Consider the following 20,058-nt stretch of genomic DNA (forward strand, 5'->3'; position numbering starts at 1 on the left):
CAAACTATTGTGTGTTTTTCTGATGATAATAAAAATACATGCTCATAAAAAAACAAAAACGGGAACATGTAAAGAAACAAGTAAAAAAAAATGTCTCAAACTTTCACTCCCGGCCCCTCCCTAGAAGTAGTAGCATTTGGGGGTCATGTTAGCAGATGGTCACAAGTGTGTGTAATCCAAGATGGGATATTATCATCTGTATGTACTGAAAAGCTACAATGATGAGAGAATGATCTAGAACTCACACAGGGAGCCATTCAGGTGGGTTCAGATCTGCCAGCCTGTGTCCTCTGCCTGTGTGATGCTGGGCATTTCAGTTTTCTGCAAAATGGGAACCTCCTAGAACAACAGGCTTAAAAGCTTCAGTGAGGAGAAATGCTTAGCATGGTTTCTGACAGCCAGTGAGCACTCCCTAAAAATCTAGTTGTGATTATGATTCATGGCTGATGGGAGCTCTTTCGGTTGGGAGCCACATGGCCACGGAAAATTCATTCTCTGGCCACGGAGAGAAGCAAAGAGTGAAGGTTGCAGATGGTGTGAAGGCTGAAGGGAGACACCCAGCATGAAAGCCAGGCCTGCCGTCATGACCTGGAGGGCCAGGAGCAGCTTAGAAAGTGAGGTGTGTGTTGGGGTGGGGGGACAGGATATGGATTGGGTACTGGGGTGGGGCAAGGGCTGGAGGAGTCCCTGGGGTAAAGACCTAGGACCCGGCCCTTGATGGGGAGCCCTCTCTTTCGTGGGCCGAGTGTACTGGGTCCCCGGGTCTGGATAATCACCCTGGCGCTGAAACTCGCCCAGCAGTCTCCTCCCTCCGAGTAAATAGGTGTTGCTATTCTAAGCCGGCCTGAGAGAAAAATACTTGCTTTGCTTTGGAAGGATTTTTTTTTTTTTTTTTTAAGCCGTGAAAATAACAGGGCAGTAGGCTGACTATTTTAGGCTGGGGCCTTTGGCTGGCTTTCAAAGGCCCGGCCCAAATGAGATCTATTTAGAAACAGGTCGCGCTGCACACTCCGCACGCGTTGATCGTCCGGTAGAACAAGCCTGGATGGAGGCGTCCTAGAGATTCTGGGGCGCGGACCCGAGCAGCAGCGTTGGGGGGAATTGCGGGCCGCTGTTTACCCAGGGACTGTAAACGCGAGGCCGGCCTCTCTCGCTCTGAGCCTCTGCGCTCTCCCCACCTGCTCCGCCCCGCCCGCCCCGCCGCAGCCCCTAAGAGTTCTCAGGGGGCGGAGCCCGCAGTCTGTCTGTCTCTCCACTTTAGGAATCCCTGGTCGGGGTGGGATTGGAATATGGGGAATGCTCCCCACCTTCTCTATAAATCAGCCGGGTAGGCGGCAGCGTCGGGGCCAGGGAGGAGCCTGCCCTCTGGAACAGGGCTGAAATTTTCCATTCTCAGTGGGTCACAGGGTGCCTCTGGGGACTGAGAAAGACACTCCGGAGGTGACGGCCTGAGATGGAGTAGAAATACCTGAGCCGAGGAGACTGGAATCTTGACCCTGGCCCTTAAAAGCTGTGTGACCTCGGAGAGGTAACTTAACCTCTCTGATTCTTTGTTTTCTTTTTAGCGAAATGGAGCTTCTAAAGCAAACCTAGGGCTTCCCTCATAGCTCAGTTGGTAAAGAATCCGCCTGCAACGCAGGAGACCCCAGTTCGATTCCTGGATAGGGAAGATCCCCTGGCCAAGGGATAGGCTACCCACTCCAGTATTCGTGGGTTTCCTTTGTGGATCAGCTGGTAAAGAATCCGCCTGCAATGTGGGAGACCTGGATTCGATCCCTGGGTTGAGAAGGTCCCTCGGAGAAGGGGAAAAGGCTTACTCACTCCAGCATTCTGGCCTGGTGAATTCCCACGGACTAAGTCCATGGGGTCACAAAGAGTCGCACATGACCGAGTGACTTTCACTTTCAAAGCAAAGCTTACAGGACAACAGGAAAGATTTAAGAAGATAACGTATTTAAAAACATCTAGCAGAGGAGCCTGGTAGGCTGCAGTCCATGGGGTCGCTAAGAGTTGGACACGACTGAGCGACTTCACATTCACTTTTCACTTTCATGCATTGGAGAAGGAAATGGCAACCCACTCCAGTGTTCTTGCCTGGAGAATCCCAGGAACAGAGGAGCCTAGTGGGCTGCTGTCTCTGGGGTCGCACATAGTCGGACACGACTGAAGCGACTTAGTAGCAGCAGCAGCAGCAGCAGCAGCACATATAGAGTGGCCACCAAATCTGGAAGCACAGAGGAGTTTTTAAGAATAAGTGGTTTGTTGATTATACATAAAAAATTTTCTTCCAAATGTTAGGGTCACCCTGTGGTGGTAATAATACCTAGCACTTACATGGTTCTTATCATGTGGCAGGCACTGTTCTAAATGCTTTACGTATATAAACTCATTAAGTAAGTAGGTGTTAGTCGCTGAGTCGTGCCCGACTCTTTGCCACCCCCATGGACTGCAGCCCACCAGGCTCCTCTGTCCATGAGATTTTCCAGGCAAGGATATGGAGTGGCTTGCCCTTTCCTTCTCCAGGGGATCTTCCCAACCCAGGGATCGAACCTTCGTCTCCTGCACTGCAGGCAGATTCTTTACCAGCTGAGCTACAAGGGAAGCCCCATAAACTCATTAAGTCTTCATAACAACCCTATGAAGTCAGTGCTATATTATCCCCATTCTATAGATGAGGAAACTGAGGCTCAGCATTAAATGACTTACCCAGGATCATACAGCTAGCAAATGGCAGAAACAAGAATCAAACTCAGATTGTTAACCTTTACACATTAGTTAACCATTTGCTAGAATCCCTTTTTCAAATACAACTGATGGCTTGACCCTCAGATAATGCTAATAGGTAAAAATATGACCGGAACAATTATGATGGTCACGGACCCCCAACACTGCAAAGAATCTTAAGAGGTAACCCAGCGACTGTGGTCTTGACCTTCTGCCTTTGTCAGTCAAGAATAGACTGAAAACATTTGGGAAGTAATTGGCAAATTTCTTTTTTTTTACTTTGTTACTCCCAGCTGTTAGGTGAGAGGTAGTCTCTCAGTGTGGTTTCTCTTATTAGGGTGGTGGCTATATTTTCATATGTTTCATTTATTTGCATGTTCCCTCCTGTGAATTGTCTGTTTACATCTTTGACTGTTTTTCTACCTGGTCTTTTCTTGCTGATTTTCAGAGCTCTCTTTATTAAAAGAAATGCATCTTTGTCTGTGAATTGAGTTGCAAATATTGTTTCCCGGTATGCCATTTGACCTTTGATTTTGCTGAAAGTATTTATCATGTTGCTGAAAGTTGACTTTTATGTGGTTCAGTGTGTCAATTTCTTATAGCTTCTGGCATTTGTATATAGTGCTTAGAAATGCCTTCCTGCACTGAGAAAAATTTGTTTCCATGTTTACCTTTAGTATTCTTAGGGTTTCTCTCGTTAATGTTTAAATCTTTCAGTCATTTGGGTTTTATTTCAGTGTAATTTGCAATCTAGAGATCAAGCCTTGCCCTCTTCTTTTCTAGATGGCAGGAAAACAGCACTTTCCTTCTGCATGCCTGGCACGTCCACATGTATCATTGGGATCATTTCTGCCCCATGCTCCTTGGGTCCAAGTTTAATAGGAAAATTTGGCCGTAGTTTGGCACATTCATTTCCTGGGCTGACACAGCAAAGTACCACAAACTGGGGTGAGGGTGGGAGGACATAAAGCAATAGAAATGTACTCTCTCACCATTCTGGAGGCCAGAAGTGTGAAATCAGGGTATCAGTGGGGCTATACTCCCTCTGAGCCTGTGGGTCACATCCTTCCCTGCCCTTCTCTTAGTGTCTGGTGGTGGTCTCAATCCTTGATTAGCAGCTGCGTCACCCGTCTCTGCTCCTATTGTCACATGACCTTCTAGGAACAAACGCTTGCAGTAAATGTATGAGAAGTTAATTTATTTGTTGTAAAAAATAATTCGCACATATTAATTTAAAAAACACCGATTCTCCAAGAGTCAAAGGTGACGAACAAGCAAGCCAGAAAACAAGGAATATAGATGTGGGGAAATACTCACCTGCTGACTAGTGAAAAATATACAACCTAACACAGTGATATGATACTTTGCTTTTTTCTAATACCCAAAAGGGAAAAAACAACAACTTAGACTGGCAAAGAAATGGTGAAACCAGCAATCTCAGGTACCACCAATCGCTGGAACCTTCTGGAAAACTCGTGGGCAATACAGATCAAGGGTCATTTAAATTTTTCTTCCAATTGACCCAGTAATTCTACTTCTGGGGCTGTATTCTAGAGGAATCATCCTAAGTAGGGAAAAAGCTATTTGAAAAGGCAGAGGGGCTTCCCTGGCAGCCCAGTGGCTAGGACCCCACATTTGCGCGGAGCACAGATTCAGCCCCTGAAAAGGGAACCGAGGTCCGGAAACCAGACCCCGCAAGCCATTTAGTGGGGCCAAAAAAAAAAGGTAGAAAAAAAGGGACATTTATTGGATCCACGCTAAATGCCAAACTCTTCGCAAGCTTTTCTCATTTAATTCTCTCCACAGATGGCGCTAGTGATAAAGAACCCACCTGCCAATTCAGGAGACGTAAGAGACTTGGGTTCAATCCCTGGTCGGGAAGATCCCCTGGAGGAGGGCACTGCAACCCACTCCAGTGTCCTTGCCTGGAGAATCCCATGGACAGAGGAGCCTGGCGGGCTACAGTCCATGGGGTTCCAAAGAGTCAGACAGGACTGAAGCGACTTAGCACGCTGCACACATAACCTCCTGAGGTCAGCATTCTTAGCTCCATCTACTGGCAAGGAAACCAAGGTTCTGTGAGGTTAGGCCTTGTCCAAGGTCACACAGCCTCTAAGTGACAGGGCTGAGCTTCCAGTTCTAAGGCCCCTGGGTTCCCAGCTCCCCATGGCTGCTTGGGAGGCAGAGCACGCCGGGTGACCCATCAGCTACACGTGGGAGGTGGGGCCAGGGTTCCACTGAAGGGTCTCTTAAGACTTCTCTGAGCTTTTATGAATCTATTATTGCTGTAGGTAAACCTCAGGAAGGATAAATACAGAAGTGAGTAAGAATTGTGCAAAAAATATTAGACACCCTTCATTTCCCCCTTCGGCTTTGGAACTTTCAGCCAAGATTAATCTTTGTTTTGGGTATATTGGTGCTTTCTGAATTAAGATGAGCTATTTGCTGTGTTTGAGTACCTATTTATTCCCTGGACAAATACATTGTGATGATTAAGAATGCAGGTTCTATATATGGGAGTTCCTTTTCTCTTTGTTTGAAATTGTATCAAAATAGTTTTTTTTTTCCCCCTTAAAAATAGAGATGGGTGGAGTCGGACTGCTTCAATTTCTCCTGGAGCTCACCTGCTATTAGCAGTGTGTTTGTGTCTAAGTTCCCTTGTGTGTGAAACAGAATGACGCTGGTGCCCATCTCATGGAATTGTTACAAGTTGCAGTGGGATTTACTACCCTATGCCTTATGGCATCATCATAGGTAGCTTTCAGTCACCATTACTATTCATTCCCTTCTTGTCAACCAACTTGCTTTGGAGTTGTCTGCCTTCTGAAATTGTTTCTGAAGAAAAGCACTGACTTTCCTGATACAGCAAACGTCGACAGGACACCAACATTACTAGAAAGTGTCCCAAGAGGAAGATAAAACCAAAGTGGCCCAGAACCACGGTGAGGAAATGAACCAAGAGAAAACAATCTCTAGAATTCTAAGTGTGCAAACCATATTCGAGGCTGAGAGAAGGGGCTGTCTTCTCAGGCCTGAGTTCTACGAATCTGGTGTCAGAAGCTGCTGGCTAAGGTTGCCCTCTTATACCACCTCTAGGTCTTGCCCTTCCGGAGAGGTGGGTGAAGGGGTACAGATGATCACCTATTGAATAAACAGAGCCCCCCAGTTTTCCCACTTACTCAAAGTTATGAGGCCCATGTCTACTTGGAAAAGGATGCAGATATTGCTACTACTGATTGGGTGTAGCTTCCGTATCGTTTGCTGGCAGCCTGAGCCACCGTGTAGCAGTTCCAACTACCTTCAGGCCGCCATGCTGGAAAGGCCAGGAAGTGCTCAGGCAGACAGTGCCCTCTCCCACCCCCTCGCCCGCCCTTCCAGCCTTCCCCCTGGAGGTACCAGACGTAGGAGTAAGGAAACCATTTTGGAAGTGGACCCCCCAGTCCCCAGCCATTCAGGACACCTCCAGTCCCAGACATCGTGGGACAAGCCATCCTGCTTGGCTCTGTCTGCATTCCTCGCCCACAGAACCTGTAGGCATAACAAAGTAGTTCATGTGTACACTGCCAAGTTCACAATGGCTCCTTACACCCGACAGGCGACTGGAATGATCGCCTGCCACAGGAGGTGCCATCTGGTGACAGGGCTTCAGGTTAAAACTGTGCGATGAGTGGTTCCTCATTTTATTCCCATCGGTGTGCCTCTTCAACCTTGTTTGGGGAGAACTGGCAGTTTTTAAGACCCCTCCAGGGCCATATAACCGTGCTGGCCTCTCTCCAGGGTCATCTACATAATTTCTGGGGCCCAGTACAAGGTGAAACTGTGGGGCCTCTTGTTCAGGAAGCCGGGAAAGTTGTCATTAGAGGTACAAAGATGTAGAACTTTTTCTTTTCTCTGGACCCGTGATGGCGTTCTGTATTTGCTGTTTATTATCAGGCTCCTTGAGGTGTGAGGATGCTGGCAGCCTGAGCGCAGACCGTAGTAGGGACACACAGGTGCCTTTTGGCTTCTGGAGTCCCCCCAACCCCACCCTGCCCTGGGGGGCTGGAGGACAAGGACGGCAAATAATCACTTGATTATTGCGGTGGAGATCGGGAGGCCGGGGAGGAGGGAAGTGCCAGAAGGGAGGGGGAGCAGGCAACGGAGAAGCCCTGGGAGGCGGGAGGCACCACTGCCTGTGAGCAGAGGCTGCAAGCCCCTGGGGGCAGGCTCCGTTGTCCCATTACATTCATGGGCCAAAACACATTCAAAGATGAAATTATCAGTAATTTCGAGCTTAAAAAAAATAAAAAGAATTTCAAGATAGAGACCACAGAGCATCGAACCCCAAGTGCTGGGCCTCCTGAGTGTCTGCCCTGTGTGTCTGCCCCGATCTCACCCACACCACCTGCCCTGCCCCTCATGAACACAAGATGCTTTAGTCAGAATGTCAGCCCCGCCCTTGTCCCGTGAAAGCAAAGTTGCTCAGTTGTGTCCGATTCTTTGTGACCCTTGGACTGTAGCCCACCAGGCTTCTCTGTCCATGGGATTCTCCAGGTGAGAATACTGGAGTGGGTTGCCAGGGGATCTTCCCAACCCAGGGATCGAACCCAGGTCTCCTGCATTGTGGGAAGATTCTTTACCATTTGAGCCACCCAGGAAGCCCAGTCCTATGAGGTGGACATTATTATCCACACACAGAAGCTAAGAGGACCTCTCAGACAGGCGTGTTGGCTTGTCTGCCTGGCCTGGAGTCACACAACTGACACGAAGAGGAGGTGGAAATTCAGTGTCTGGTTCCAGACCACTGAAGTTGTCCGAACTCGGGTTGGAGAAGAATTTCCAGACACAGAGTATTGCAGAAAGGAGTGCGTTTATTAGGATCGAAGAGCACAGATAACGTGGGCACTGCAAGGGCAGCGGCCCAACACCTCCTGACAGGCCAGGGAGTCCACAGCTTTTGTGCATTAGTACCCAATTTGATCGGAGAAGGCAATGGCACCCCACTCCAGTACTCTTGCCTGGAAAGTCCCATGGACGGGGGAGCCTGGTAGGCTGCAGTCCATGGGGTTGCTGAGGGTTGGACACGACTGAGCGACTTCACTTTCACTTTTCACTTTCATGCATTGGAGAAGGAAATGGCAACTCACTCCAGTGTTCTTGCCTGGAGAATCCCAGGGACGGGGGCACCTGGTGGGCTGCCGTCTATGGGGTTGCATAGAGTTGGACACAACTGAAGTGACTTAGCAGCAGCAGCAGCAGCAGCAGCCAATTTGTTATAGCCTCAAGGCAAAGAAAATCCTGCTGCAAGGTGGCATTAGGTGATAGGTTAGAGAGCTGTAGGGTAACTACTAGGGTGAGCATTTTTGCCTAATTTAGGGTCAGGAAGCCAGCTGGTGATGATCGGGGCGGGGCGGGGGGAGGTTGGCAGTGGTGACGAAGGGCCTCAGCCAGCTTCAGAAGTGACCCTGGTTCTGGACTCTGCTTCTGCAGCCTTGGGGGCAGGACTCAATACAGACCTGTGCGTCTTCCGCCAGTTGAAGCTGTGAGAGCCTGAGAGAAGGCACCCCCGTGAGGTGTGAGCTGAAGCGGGAAATGCAGGAAAATGCCAAGGAAGGACAGAACACTGAAGGTGTGAGGTGGAGCCGGAGCCCTGGAGCTGGGGTGGAGAGGAGAGAGGAACATTTCCCTCCGGCAGGGAATAAAGCAGGAGCCGCTTGGGCGGGTACTCTGGTTCCACAGGCCTGAGAAAATGGGCACTGTTGCTGAGATAGGTGTTGGGCAGAGGCAGAATTTTGACAAGAGGGTGCCCTTTACCAAACGTCAGAAAAAGGCACGGAGGCCTGGGCTTGGCGAATTCCCCTGATGGGAGATCTCAGTGAGCAGGAGACTTACTGGTCTTAGTGGAGGAGAAAAGGGCTTCCCAGGTGGCTCAGTGGTAGAGAGAATCCACCTGCCAGTGCAGGAGATTCGGTTAGATCCCTGGGTTGGGAAGATCCCCTGGAGAAGGGAATGGCCCCCCACTCCAGTATTCTTGCCTGGAAAATCCCATGGACAGAGGAGCCTGGTGGGCTATAGTCCATAGGGTCACAAAGAGTTGGACTCAAGAGTGACTGAGTATGTACTCACGCACAGGTGACAAAGTTGAGCCTGAGTCTAGACCAATTTTGGATACATTTGACCCTAAAAGGGAAGAAAGAATTAGGGTGGTAACTGAAAGTGCAGAAGGGACATTTGAAAATGTGTGTTTTTTTGTTTTTCCATTTTCAAGACCTGGCAGACTCGTCCTTTTAGGGCAGAAAGTGGGGAGTCAGGAAGAAGTGGGGAGGGGGGACGAGGAGCAGCGCTCCCTGAGCACCCACTGTGTGCCTGGGCACCTCTTAAGTACCAGGGCCTGCACCTCTCCATTTCCTTTCTTCCCAACCACCCTTGAAGGCAAGGGTTTCTGCTTCTCCATCACCTGAGGAACAGGCCAAGAATCCCAGCAGGGAGGGCAGGGCTGGGGTTTGATCTCCTATTTGCCTGATTGCACAACCCATGCCTACTCTTCTGTGCACAGAGAGAAGCACTGGGATCACCCTGAGGGATGGGATGGGGTGGGAGGTGGGAGGGAGGGTCAGGATGGGGAACACATGTACACCCATGGCTGATTCATGTGAATGTATGGCAAAACCCACCACAATATTGTAAAGTAATCAGCCTCCAATTAAGATAAATTAAAAAAAAAAAGAGGGGGGGCGTTGGGTTTACCAGGGAGAAACTATGTGTTTTTCTCATTGGCTGCTGAAATAGGAATATGGTGGAGAGGGGGTGGTGACCTTGTGGAGCCCAGTTGTGGTCCCGGGCTGGGGGGAAGCAGGCAGAGGTGAGCCTCAGAGGTGGTGGGAGAGGCCCTGGGAGGCTGTGTGTTGGCCACGCCCATAAGGCAGGTGGACACCGCACCCCACCCCCAGCCCCCGCAGATGCTGTAGGTGAGATTGTGCACTCAGGGTATCTTTCATCTCCAGACCCTGTCGCCGAGGAGCTAGAGTGGAAACAGATGTGGTCCTGGGAAGGGTGGAGAATCTGATCGGGCATCCAGGGGCCCAGGCATCCCAGAGGGCATGGCCTGAGGCCTAGCCCTGGAGTCCTGGGTGGTCAGTGTCCTGGTGAGGGTCACACTGAGTTTGTGGGTGGAGGGAGTGTGGATGGCAGAGGAGGTGCTGCGGCTGGCAGACACACTGGTGACCCCGCTCCATCGCTTATTCCCCCATTCCCAATCTCCATTTCTGGTGTGGACTGTTCGATTTGACTTCCAGGCCTTTTTTTTTTTTTTAATTAAATTTTCGAGTGGGTAACAGGCTTGCATGGTTCAACAACTAAAAATTATAAAAGGTATAAGAAAAAAGTAAGAAAAATAAAAATAAGACATAAAGAAGAAACCAAAATATAATTAAAAAGAAAAACCCTTTTATAATTTTAAAACAAAAATTATAAAAAGTTAGGCAGTGAAAGCTATTTTTTTCCACTCTGGTACTTTTATCTACTGAGATCCTACCCTCCCACTAGCCTGTGATCACCATCGGTAGCATTCTGTGTGTATTTCAGAGTTAACTTTAAGCCTTTACCAGCAAATGTTTTCCTTCCTTTTCACAAGAAGTGGCATATACAGTTCGAACTGTTCTGTCCCTTTGTTGCTTTTTTTTTTCTTTCATTCAACAGTATTTATTGGACATCTTTCCATATACACATCATTTCACATGTTTACAAGGGCATCTGAAGGGTGAATTCCCAAAAGGAGAATTTCTAGGGCCAAAAAGTTTATGCGTTCATAATTTTGATATTTGCCAAATTGACTTTTTAAAAAAAAATTTATTTATGTATTTGGCCGTGTTGGGTCTTAGTTGCGACACGCGAGATCTTCAGTTGCAGCATGAAAACTCTTAGTTGTGGCATATGGGATCTAGTCCCCAGCCAGGGATTGAACCCAGGCCCCCTGCATTGGGAGCAGGGAGTCTTAGCCCCTGGGCCACAAGGCAAGTCTCTCAGACTGACTTCCATGGAGATCGTTCCAGGTTATAAGCCCCAAGTCATTGCACAGGCCTTAATAGTTGCTGGTTTCCAAGATCACTGAACTAGGTTTTCCTGCCTGTGACTCCACAGCGTGCACTGTGGACCCCCCAGGAGGCAGCCCCGCACCCCTCGTTACAGGCTGCCCAATTTGGCTTGAGGGAGGTTTGGCCCTCCTTCACCGTTCTCTGCAGCGCTCTGCCCCAGGGAGGTCATCTCCCACCCCAGAGCTGCTTGCTAGTCCCCGAACACGTCACACCCCTATGCTTTGCCCGTACTGTTCCCACCTCCTGCCCTGCCCCGCCACCCTTCTCAGCCTGGAAAATTCTGACTCCTCCTTTAAGCCTCTGCTGAAAGGTTGCCTCTGCAGAGGCCTCCCTGACCCTCCCAGGCAGAAACGGTCAATCCCCCGCCTCCCCAGGGTGCCCTCCCACAGAAAGAGGCCAGCTCCTGCCCTTAGAGCATGCCGGGACCAGGTGGTGGGGTAACTGTTTACATGGCTCTGTCTCTCCAGCACGCAGCCCAGGCTGGGCCCACACTTCAGACTCATCTGGGACTAAAATTAAACTCACTGGAGAGGCAGGATGGCATGGAGAGGGCACGGGCGTGGGAGTCGGGCTGGCGTGACTCCATCCTCTGTCATCTCCCCACCGCGCCAGCCCCAGCTCCCCGCTTCCCTCCTTCTCTGAGCTCTGACCGCACCGGTCTGCACGTCTTCCCACTCATGGCCCTTCAAGTGCAGTTCCAACTGCCTGGGGCTCTCCTTTCTTCTCTGCCCAGCTTAACTAGCACCTCCCGAGTCTAAAGACACCTAGCCCCCCATTCCTTTGTTCTGTGGTCATTCCTTTCATGTATGTACTGCAATCCTGAGTCTCACGTTGATGTGTTGGTTTGCTTGTTCACTGCTTGTCTTCCCCGCTGTGACCCCAAAGTCCTTGAGGGTAGAGACCATGGTTTGTTGGCTCCTGGGACCCAGGGCTAACACGGGGCCTGGCACACAGTAGGCACAGCAGAAGTCTTCAGCAACTGGATGAGGAATAAACAGAAGAAATGGTCCAGACCCAGCCCCACCACGGCCCACTTTGCCCCTGTATTAACTACCCTCTCGGAGGGGCTCCTCATTCGAACAGCACGTTTCTCAAGTTGTGATGTGTTATATGTTTTTAAGAATTTTTTTTTTTTTGATGTGGACCACTTTTGAAGTCTTTATTGAATTTGTTATGATATTGCTTCTGTTTCATATTTTGGTTTTTTGGCTGACAGACATGTGGGATCTTAGCTCTGGGACCAGGGATAGATCGCAACCTCTCTGCATTGGAAGATGAAATCTTAACCACTGGACTGCCAGGGAAGTCCCTGTGATGTGTATCAAAGATTATGAAAACTGCCTAGTTACAATAGGTGCCATAAATGGTAGCTACTATTTGTGAAATTTTACTTTCTTTCATCTGAAAAATGCACCCTTTTTGGCCAGGTTTAAAGACCTTAGGTGGCTCAGATGGTAAAGAATCTGCCTGCGGTGAGGGAGATCCAGGTTCAATCCCTGGGCCAGAAATGTCCAGAATAGATAAATCCGTAGTGATAAATCCATATATTGGTGATTGTCAAGGGCTGAGTGAGGAGAGGATAGGAGGGGCAGAAACTGCTTAAAGGGTAAGGTCTTTACTTTGCAGTGATGGAAATGTTTTGGAAGTAGAAGTGGTGGTTGCATAACACAGAGAATGCACTAAGTGCCACTTTAAAATGAGCTTTAAATCATTCACTTTCAAATGGCTGATTTCACGTTATGTGTACTTCACCTCAATATTTTTTTTATAATTTAAGTTGATACATCATATTTTTGTTTTTATTTAGTCCAAGAAATTTTTTTTTTCTTGACTTGGGCTCTTAGTTCCCTGACCAGGGATCAAACCCGTGCCCACTGCAGTGGAAGCATGAATTCAAGCCCCTCAATAAATTATTTTTGGAACAATGAAGTAGCCACTTTAGCTGGTCAGCTGAGAGGTTTGAATGAGGTACAGGTTCCTTCAACTTTCATGCTGGGCAAATACCAGCTAGGGGTGGTCGAGGAAAGGAATGGCCTAGGGGTCAGCAAGTGCAGCTTTGGTGCCGTGCCCTACTCAGTAATGACAGGATGATAAGAGAAACTGTCATGATTACAGTTAACACTTCTACAGTGTTTGATGTGAGCCTGGCACTCTTCCAAGTGCTTTACACACTAGACTCACTGAATCCTTACAACTCTGAGCTGGGTACCATCACTTTTTCATTACAGATGACAAACTGAGGAACTGAGGTTTAAATGACTTGTCCAAGTCACAGGTGAGGAAGTGGCAGAGTTCAAATGTGAACCTTGGCGGTCAGCCTCAACTCCCAGGCTCTGTGCTAAGTGTTTCCCATGTTTTATCTCATTTAATCCTGTGAGTCACATATTGTTGACTCAGGCTGGGACCTGGGACCCTTCACTGCAATTCCTATACCTTATCCACCCTTTGATCAATTTCTATTGAATAAGGAGGCCAAGAACCTTCACAGGAAATGACGTTGTGAAATTCGCTCAGTAGTGTCCGACTCTTTGTGACCCCATGGACTATACAGTTCATGGAATTCTCCAGGCCAGAATACTGGAGTGGGTGCTATTTCCCTTCTCCAGGGGATCTTCCCAACCCAGGGATTGAACCTAGGTCTCCCACATTGCGGGCAGATTCTTTACCAGCTGAGCCACAGGGGAAGCCCAAGAATACTGGAGTGGGTAGCCTATCCCTTCTCCAGCGGATCTTCCCAACCCAGGAACCAAACCGGGGTCTCCTGCACTGCAGGTGGATTCTTTACCAACTGAGCTAACAGGGAAGCCCAAACATCATTATTATAGGAAATGTCATTATTCCAAATTAAAAAATATCCCCTCACGGTCCTCCCTATTCAATGTCTTCCAGTCTTTCCCCTGCATGGATTCCCTTTCCATACTTATGTGTATTTGTATACTTATGTCTTTGTTTTTACATATTACTTTATGTTTATATAGGGACTTCCCTGGTGGCTCAGATGATAAAGCGTCTGTCTACAATGCAGGAGACCCGGGTTCAATCCCTGGGTCAGGAAGATCCCCTGGAGAAGGAAATGGCAATCCACTCCAGTACTATTGCCTGGAAAATCCCATGGACAGAGGAGCCTGGTAGGCTCCAGTCCATGGGGTTGCAAAGAGTCAGATATAACTGAGCGACTTCACTTTCACTTTATATTTATATATAGGTCCATATACTCTTTTTTAAAAAATAGTTTTATTTATTTAGGCTCTTCTCTAGTTGCAGCAAGTGGAGGGGCTACTCTCTAGTTGAGGTGTGCGGGCCTCTCATTGCAGTGGCTCTTGCTGCTGTCGAGCGTGGCCCCAGGGCTTGCAGGCTTCACTAGCTGCAGTCCATGGGCCTGGTAGTTGTGGATCCCGGGTTCCAGAGCACAGGCTCAATAGTTAAGGCAGTTAAGGCACGTGAGCTTAGCTGCTTCTCGGCATGTGGGGTCTTCCCGGATCAGGAATGGAACCCCTGCCTCTTGTATTGGCAAGTGGATTCTTTTCCACTGAGCCACCGAGGAAGCTGAGTCCACATAGTCTTGTTATCTCTTCTTGCTTCATCTTCATTTCCCTTTATACCGTACATAGGACTAACTATATTTTCTTTGGCTTTCTCTTCACAAGACAGAGCTTTTGATTATTGCTGACTTCTCAATACGGAGAACAACGTGTGGTACTGACAGGCTTTCAATAAAAATTTAAAGTAAAAAATGTACATGGTATTGGGTAGCATTGTGTGCCTGTGTTAGAATGAATAGTCAGAAGGAGATCAGCCCTGGGATTTCTTTGGAAGGAACGATGCTAAAGCTGAAACTCCAGTACTTTGGCCACCTCATGTGAAGAGCTGACTCCCACTCTGATGCTGGGAGAGATTGGGGGCAGGAGGAGAAGGGGACGACAGAGGATGAGATGGCTGGATGGCATCACTGACTGGATGGACATGAGTCTGGGTGAACTCCGGGAGTTGGTGATAGACAGGGAGGCCTGGCGTGCTGCGATTCATGGGGTCACAAAGAGTCGGACACGACTCAGCGACTGAACTGAACTGAACTGAACTGAACATGTTCTACTTTTTAAAATGTAATGTCTTTGATGAAAAAAAAATCAGTACATAGAACTGATTCTTTTTAACAGATGGATACCCTGTACTGTGGAGATAGCACCCTTTATTTGAACAGTTTCCTTTTTAACTAAGTAACATTTTTTTCCAGTGTCATCTCTAATGCAAACAACATGGCAATGAACATTTTAGCGAGTGCTTTTTTGTGCTTGCTGCTGCTGCTGCTAAGTCCCTTCAGTCGTGTCCGACTCTGTGCGACCCCATAGACGGCAGCCCACCAGGCTCCCCCGTCCCTGGGATTCTCCAGGCGAGAACACTGGAGTGGGTGGCCATTCGTGTACCTATTCCTCTAGAATTAGTGTCCAGAAGTGGACTTGCTGGGGCGATGGGTATATGCATTAAAATATTCATGTGTTTGTTCCTGTTTAGTAGCTACATTGTGTCTCTTTTGCAACCCTATGGACTGTAGCCGCCAGGCTCCTCTGTCCATGGGGTTTCCCAAGCAAGAATACTGGAGTGGGTAGCCATTCCCTTCTTCAGCGGTCTTTCCGACCCGGGGATCCAACCTGGGTCTCCTGCACTGCAGGCAGACTCTTTCCCATCTTTCCCGTCTGAGCCACCAAAGAACTGAGACTCAAAAGATTACGGACTTTCCCACATGATGGGTAAATGACAGAGTCGCGATGTGTCACCTGATGCGTCGGACTCCAGGGAGGAGACGCCAAAGCTGGACATTGTTCTCTACACTGAGTCCTCGGGCTCATTTGGTTATCTCTGGACCTTGAGATGTCACCAGGCTGGCCTTCTTCTCCCTTTTAAGTCTCAGACTCCTTCGGGGCAGCTAAACTCTGACCCTCCTCGACAGCCACTCCGTTGGCCAGTCAGCACCCGCCCTAGAGCCTTCACGGCTCGGAAATGGCGACCAGCGCGATCTCTAGGCCACGCCCACTAGGAGGTGGGACCAGGGTTCAGGCCAGAGCGATGGATGCCCGAGCCAAGTTTGAAGTCGGCCCCTAGGCGGGCTCGCGCAGAAGCAGAGCTGGTGGCGGCGCAGGTCGGGAGGAGGAGCACCGAGTGTAGGGCTCGCCTGCCGGGGCCGCCCGAGAGTCTCTCAAGTGCGGGCGCTGGGGCCGCCATCTTAGATGGCGGGATTAAGGCGAGAACGAGAGTGAGACGGGAAGGCTTTCCTGCCGCTCTTGGGGCCCGGAGAGGGACAGGTGGCCGGGCTTTGGGGTGTGTGCCCTGAGGCCGCGGAGCGCGAGTGGGACAATGCGAGAGCTGCCCGGGGCCCCGTCCCCTGGGTTGGGGACGCGCCGAATGTGATCGCCTCCCGCTCCCTCACCCGCCGCGGGGAGGAGGAGCGGACCAGACGCCGCCGCCGGACGACTGGACGCGGAGGCGGCCGGGCTCCCTCAGGTAGGCTGCAGGGCCGGGCCCTGGGAGCGGGGCGGCGGGGCTGAGTGGGCCGGGTTCCCGGGCGGCCCGGCTAGGGCGTAGCTGACGGAACGGCCCCGCGGCGGTCGGGCGGAGGGCCGGGCCAGGCCGCTGTCACCCCGGGTGGCGCTGGGCGGGCGGGGGCCCCGGGGCTCGGTGTCATGGCCGGCGAGCCGAGTCCCCACATTCCCCACTCGAGATTTCCTTGTGTTTCGGGGAAACGTGCGGGCGCCACCCCAGTTCCCGTTGCACAGTCCTTGTATTTCGGCCACGGGAAAATCCGCCCAGACGCCTCGAATCCGTGTTGTCACTGAGGTGGACCACCGTCGTTTCTTTCTGGCCGCGGAGTGGGGGGACCCGGGCTTGCATCTTCTCTCAAGTGACACCCTTTTCGGGAAGGTGAGAGCAGTCGGGGACAAGAGGAGGAAATAGGTCGGTGTTCCACCACAAAGGAAGGGATCGGGGCCTCCCCTTGGGGCTCAGGATTCTGCGGGTTACTGATGATACCATTGGGATGCTTATACTGACGGTCGGCCCCAGGATGCTTGGGAAAAAAGATCCAGGGCTCCTTTGTGTGAAGTGAGAGCCGCCTGGACGCTTCAGCTGTGCAGCTGCAGAGGCTCTGCAGAGCTAGTCGATGCCCCGAGAGAGGCGTTTGGACAGGAGGAGAGGCGAGGCGACTGTGTTCATTCATTGTTCTCGCTCAGGGGCCCAGGGTGTGCCCCTTTCTCTGGTGGGAGGAAGGTTAGGGTCTGCTGTGCCTCCTCTAGGTGTGACGGGGTTCTGAAAAGTCTTAAGGAGGGAATGGATTCAGCCCGCGTTCATTATTTCTGCCTGCTTCGTCCTCTAGGGTCTGAGTGGAGGTACGCGGCCCCTCTGTTCGCTCCCAAGTGTGAAAACAATACGCTGTGATTAGGATGGGTTTACCCAGGGTCGTGGTAGTTTGGAACAACTCGTTTTGCCTGGGGCAGTTGAGGGAGCTCGTAGACTGGAGGGGACTTTTCGTGCTGAGCAAATGCTCTTCAGGTGGGGAGGGCGGAGCAGGCTAAGTTGAGGAAACAGCTGGTACAGAGGCCCCGAGATGTGCAGGAGTTGGGATGAATTTGGGGAGCAGCAAGCCGTCTGGGGTGCAGGAAGGAAGTGGTGAGAGATGAGGGTCTGAAACAAAGGTTGCCTAGCTTGCGAAGGATCTTTCTTTGTTGAAAATAGTGAGCTAGTTGGTTTAATTGGAGTTATTTTAGACGAGTGTTGTTAATTTTCTTGCTGATAATCGATTTTCCCCCTTCTCTTGATGATGTTAAAGCTGTTAGTAATTGCACAGATTTACTTTGTTAAGTTCCGTCAAGAACATTTTGATAAATGCTTTTTGTCAGATATTTTGCTTTGCACTGTGGTGAATGAACAGAATTCGTATTTCTCGGGGTTCTTGCAAAAGGTTCTTCTGAAGTTGTGCTTGCTCACAAAAGTGTTGTCTTTATAAGTGTAAGACAGTCTACTAATACTGCATTTTAAATGGTTGTTGACAACATAAATTGTGCTCCCCAATTGCTTAGAAATAGGCAGATTATATGAAACAGCTGAAAACTTGTAGAATGCAACTGAGGATTTTTAGTTTAGTAAATGTTTTATATAGTACACTGTTTGGATTGATTCTGTGGATTCCAGTTCTGTTTTAAAGTCTTTAGCTCTATGAACATAATTTTCCCCAAAGAGCTGTGTTGTTGTGGTTAATGTTTGTGCTAAAGTGACTATTATGATATTAACAGACTTCATCTAAAAGTTCCTGAATCTTTTTTGGGTTGTGATGCTTATATACCACTCAAGAACATTAAGATTAAAATTCTTTTGGCTTGTTTTCACCCTTATCACTTTAAGGGCTGTGCTGTTTAAAATGCAACACCAACATTTGGCCCAGTTGAACACAGGATACTTGGGAAAATTAACCTGTTACTATTTCTGTGTAAAAGTTTATTATCTTTTAGATACACAGTGTTTGTGATTATAAGTTGTAGTGAAAGTGCTTAGTTTTCTAAAACTCTTATTTAACAAGAATTAAAAGATGTGTATGCCTTCAAAGGAGAAGGCTTGAGTGAAATACAGGAGAACATATTTTATAGGTTTTGGTTTTGCAGGAGAAAACAGTGAGAAGCAGATTAAGCTCGTCACTTATGATGAAAAGTATCTAAAAGATGAAATAGAGAATGGTTAAACATTAAGTATTATATTACAACTGCTCGGAGACTAGTTGCTTTTAGTTTAGAACAGACCATTTGTGAAATCCAAAGAAGTTTGCTCTGAGAATTAAACAACAACTTCTTGGAAGTTAAATTTGACTTCTCCAGAAGCACTAGGCTACTTATTAAATGGAAAATATAATTAATAACTTCAAATTACTATTTCAAGTAACCTGTTTGTAGTAGGTGCATGATTCTATCACATTTTAATTCCAGATAAAGCTTTGTTAATAACCTGTTGCCTAAAAATAGAAAAATGTTACATGGGGAGTGCTTTTGTTTGCATGTTAACATAATAGCCCATACATAATAATCCTGGTCTTGGGAGGAGCTTGTTAGATGAACAGCATGCCTTAATGTTGACTTGCAGAAGAGAATTTTAACTAGTGCCTTTGAAAGGCGGTGGACTATGTGACAGTGGGGGGTTTATGAAACCATAAAGTCAAGCTTTGACTTAAAAGATCTTTTGTTTTTTTAAATCATGTGTGTTGTGAAAATCAGTTCTCCGAAAGAAATGACTGTAGTTGGAAACTTGTTCACCTTGACTAAATTAATTGGGACATCAAGGGACACTTGGGTTCATTTAGGATGAGGTTGTTTAGGGTTTTGGTTGTGTGTGTGTGTGTGTGTATCTTTGTGTGTGGATGTCTAAGAATTCTTATTTGCTAAACTGCCCAGGTTGCAAATGTGATACTAGTTATTTGTGTTATAATTCAGTTAGTATTTTTGGTACAGGGCTTAACTACCTTGCTGTAATCCTTAGAATACTAATGGCTGTTTTTTTTTTTGTTTTTTTGGTTTTTTTTTTGCCTTAAAGTTGTGAGTAAGAATTCCTTAATTACATATCATAGTTTTCATCTTTAATTTTATAGTGGTTGCGTCATTCTGTCCCTCCTTTTCTCCCGGGATACTTGTGAAGCTCACAATGACTTTAGTAGGTAACTTCAGATCTGTTCGCCTTTCTCCTAAAATTAGTCCTAGAATGTCAGTTTAACCAAGGAAAACGTCAAGTGGGTGTTGTTCCTTTGTTACTGGTTTTGGCCCAGGCTATCTCAAGTCTCTCTGGCAACTCACTCAAGAAGTGTGTTAATTGCTTCACATTCCAATCAGTGTAGATAGTTTTTCTTGAGGAACACTTGACACATAGTTTTATTTTTAGATCAGATTCTAAGGGATTTTACTGGGTGGGGATTAACAATCGTAAAACTGATTTGGAATTAAAACCTTTGTGATTTAGAAATTGTTTACATTTTTGATTAATGAATGGGAAGTCACAGGCAGTGAAAATGTTTTAGGGGAACCAGATATGTCTAATGGCTTCTGAGGATCCTGGTGGACTATATGGGTGACATCTTCTTTCTGCCTGTTGGGTTTCATGTACTGTCATCCAGTAGCAAGAGTAAATAATACATCTTTACTGTTTTAGTCAAGACTTATCTCCTGTTTATTTTCTTTCATCCTGCTCGGGAAGGGAAAGGTGGTCTGATTTCTTTGAAGCTACTTAATACTAG

The 20,058-nt window shown here is 48.2% G+C and overlaps 1 protein-coding gene across 3 annotated transcripts in view; it reads left to right on the forward strand.

Annotated features, from left to right (window-relative positions):
• The first annotated feature begins 15,941 nt into the window (after positions 1-15,941).
• Positions 15,942-20,058, forward strand: part of RAF1 (Raf-1 proto-oncogene, serine/threonine kinase) — a 75,911-nt gene continuing 71,794 nt past the window's right edge. For 2 of the 3 annotated variants that reach the window (XM_070776922.1, XM_070776921.1), the window contains exon 1: positions 15,942-16,295. The gene's annotated coding sequence lies outside the window, so the exon portion shown is untranslated. The remainder of the gene's footprint in view (positions 16,296-20,058) is intronic. The other variant, XM_019984358.2, reaches the window with a different exon arrangement.

This window comes from Bos indicus, chromosome 22, assembly GCF_029378745.1.
Source record: "Bos indicus isolate NIAB-ARS_2022 breed Sahiwal x Tharparkar chromosome 22, NIAB-ARS_B.indTharparkar_mat_pri_1.0, whole genome shotgun sequence".
NCBI classification, from domain to species: Eukaryota; Metazoa; Chordata; class Mammalia; order Artiodactyla; family Bovidae; genus Bos; species Bos indicus.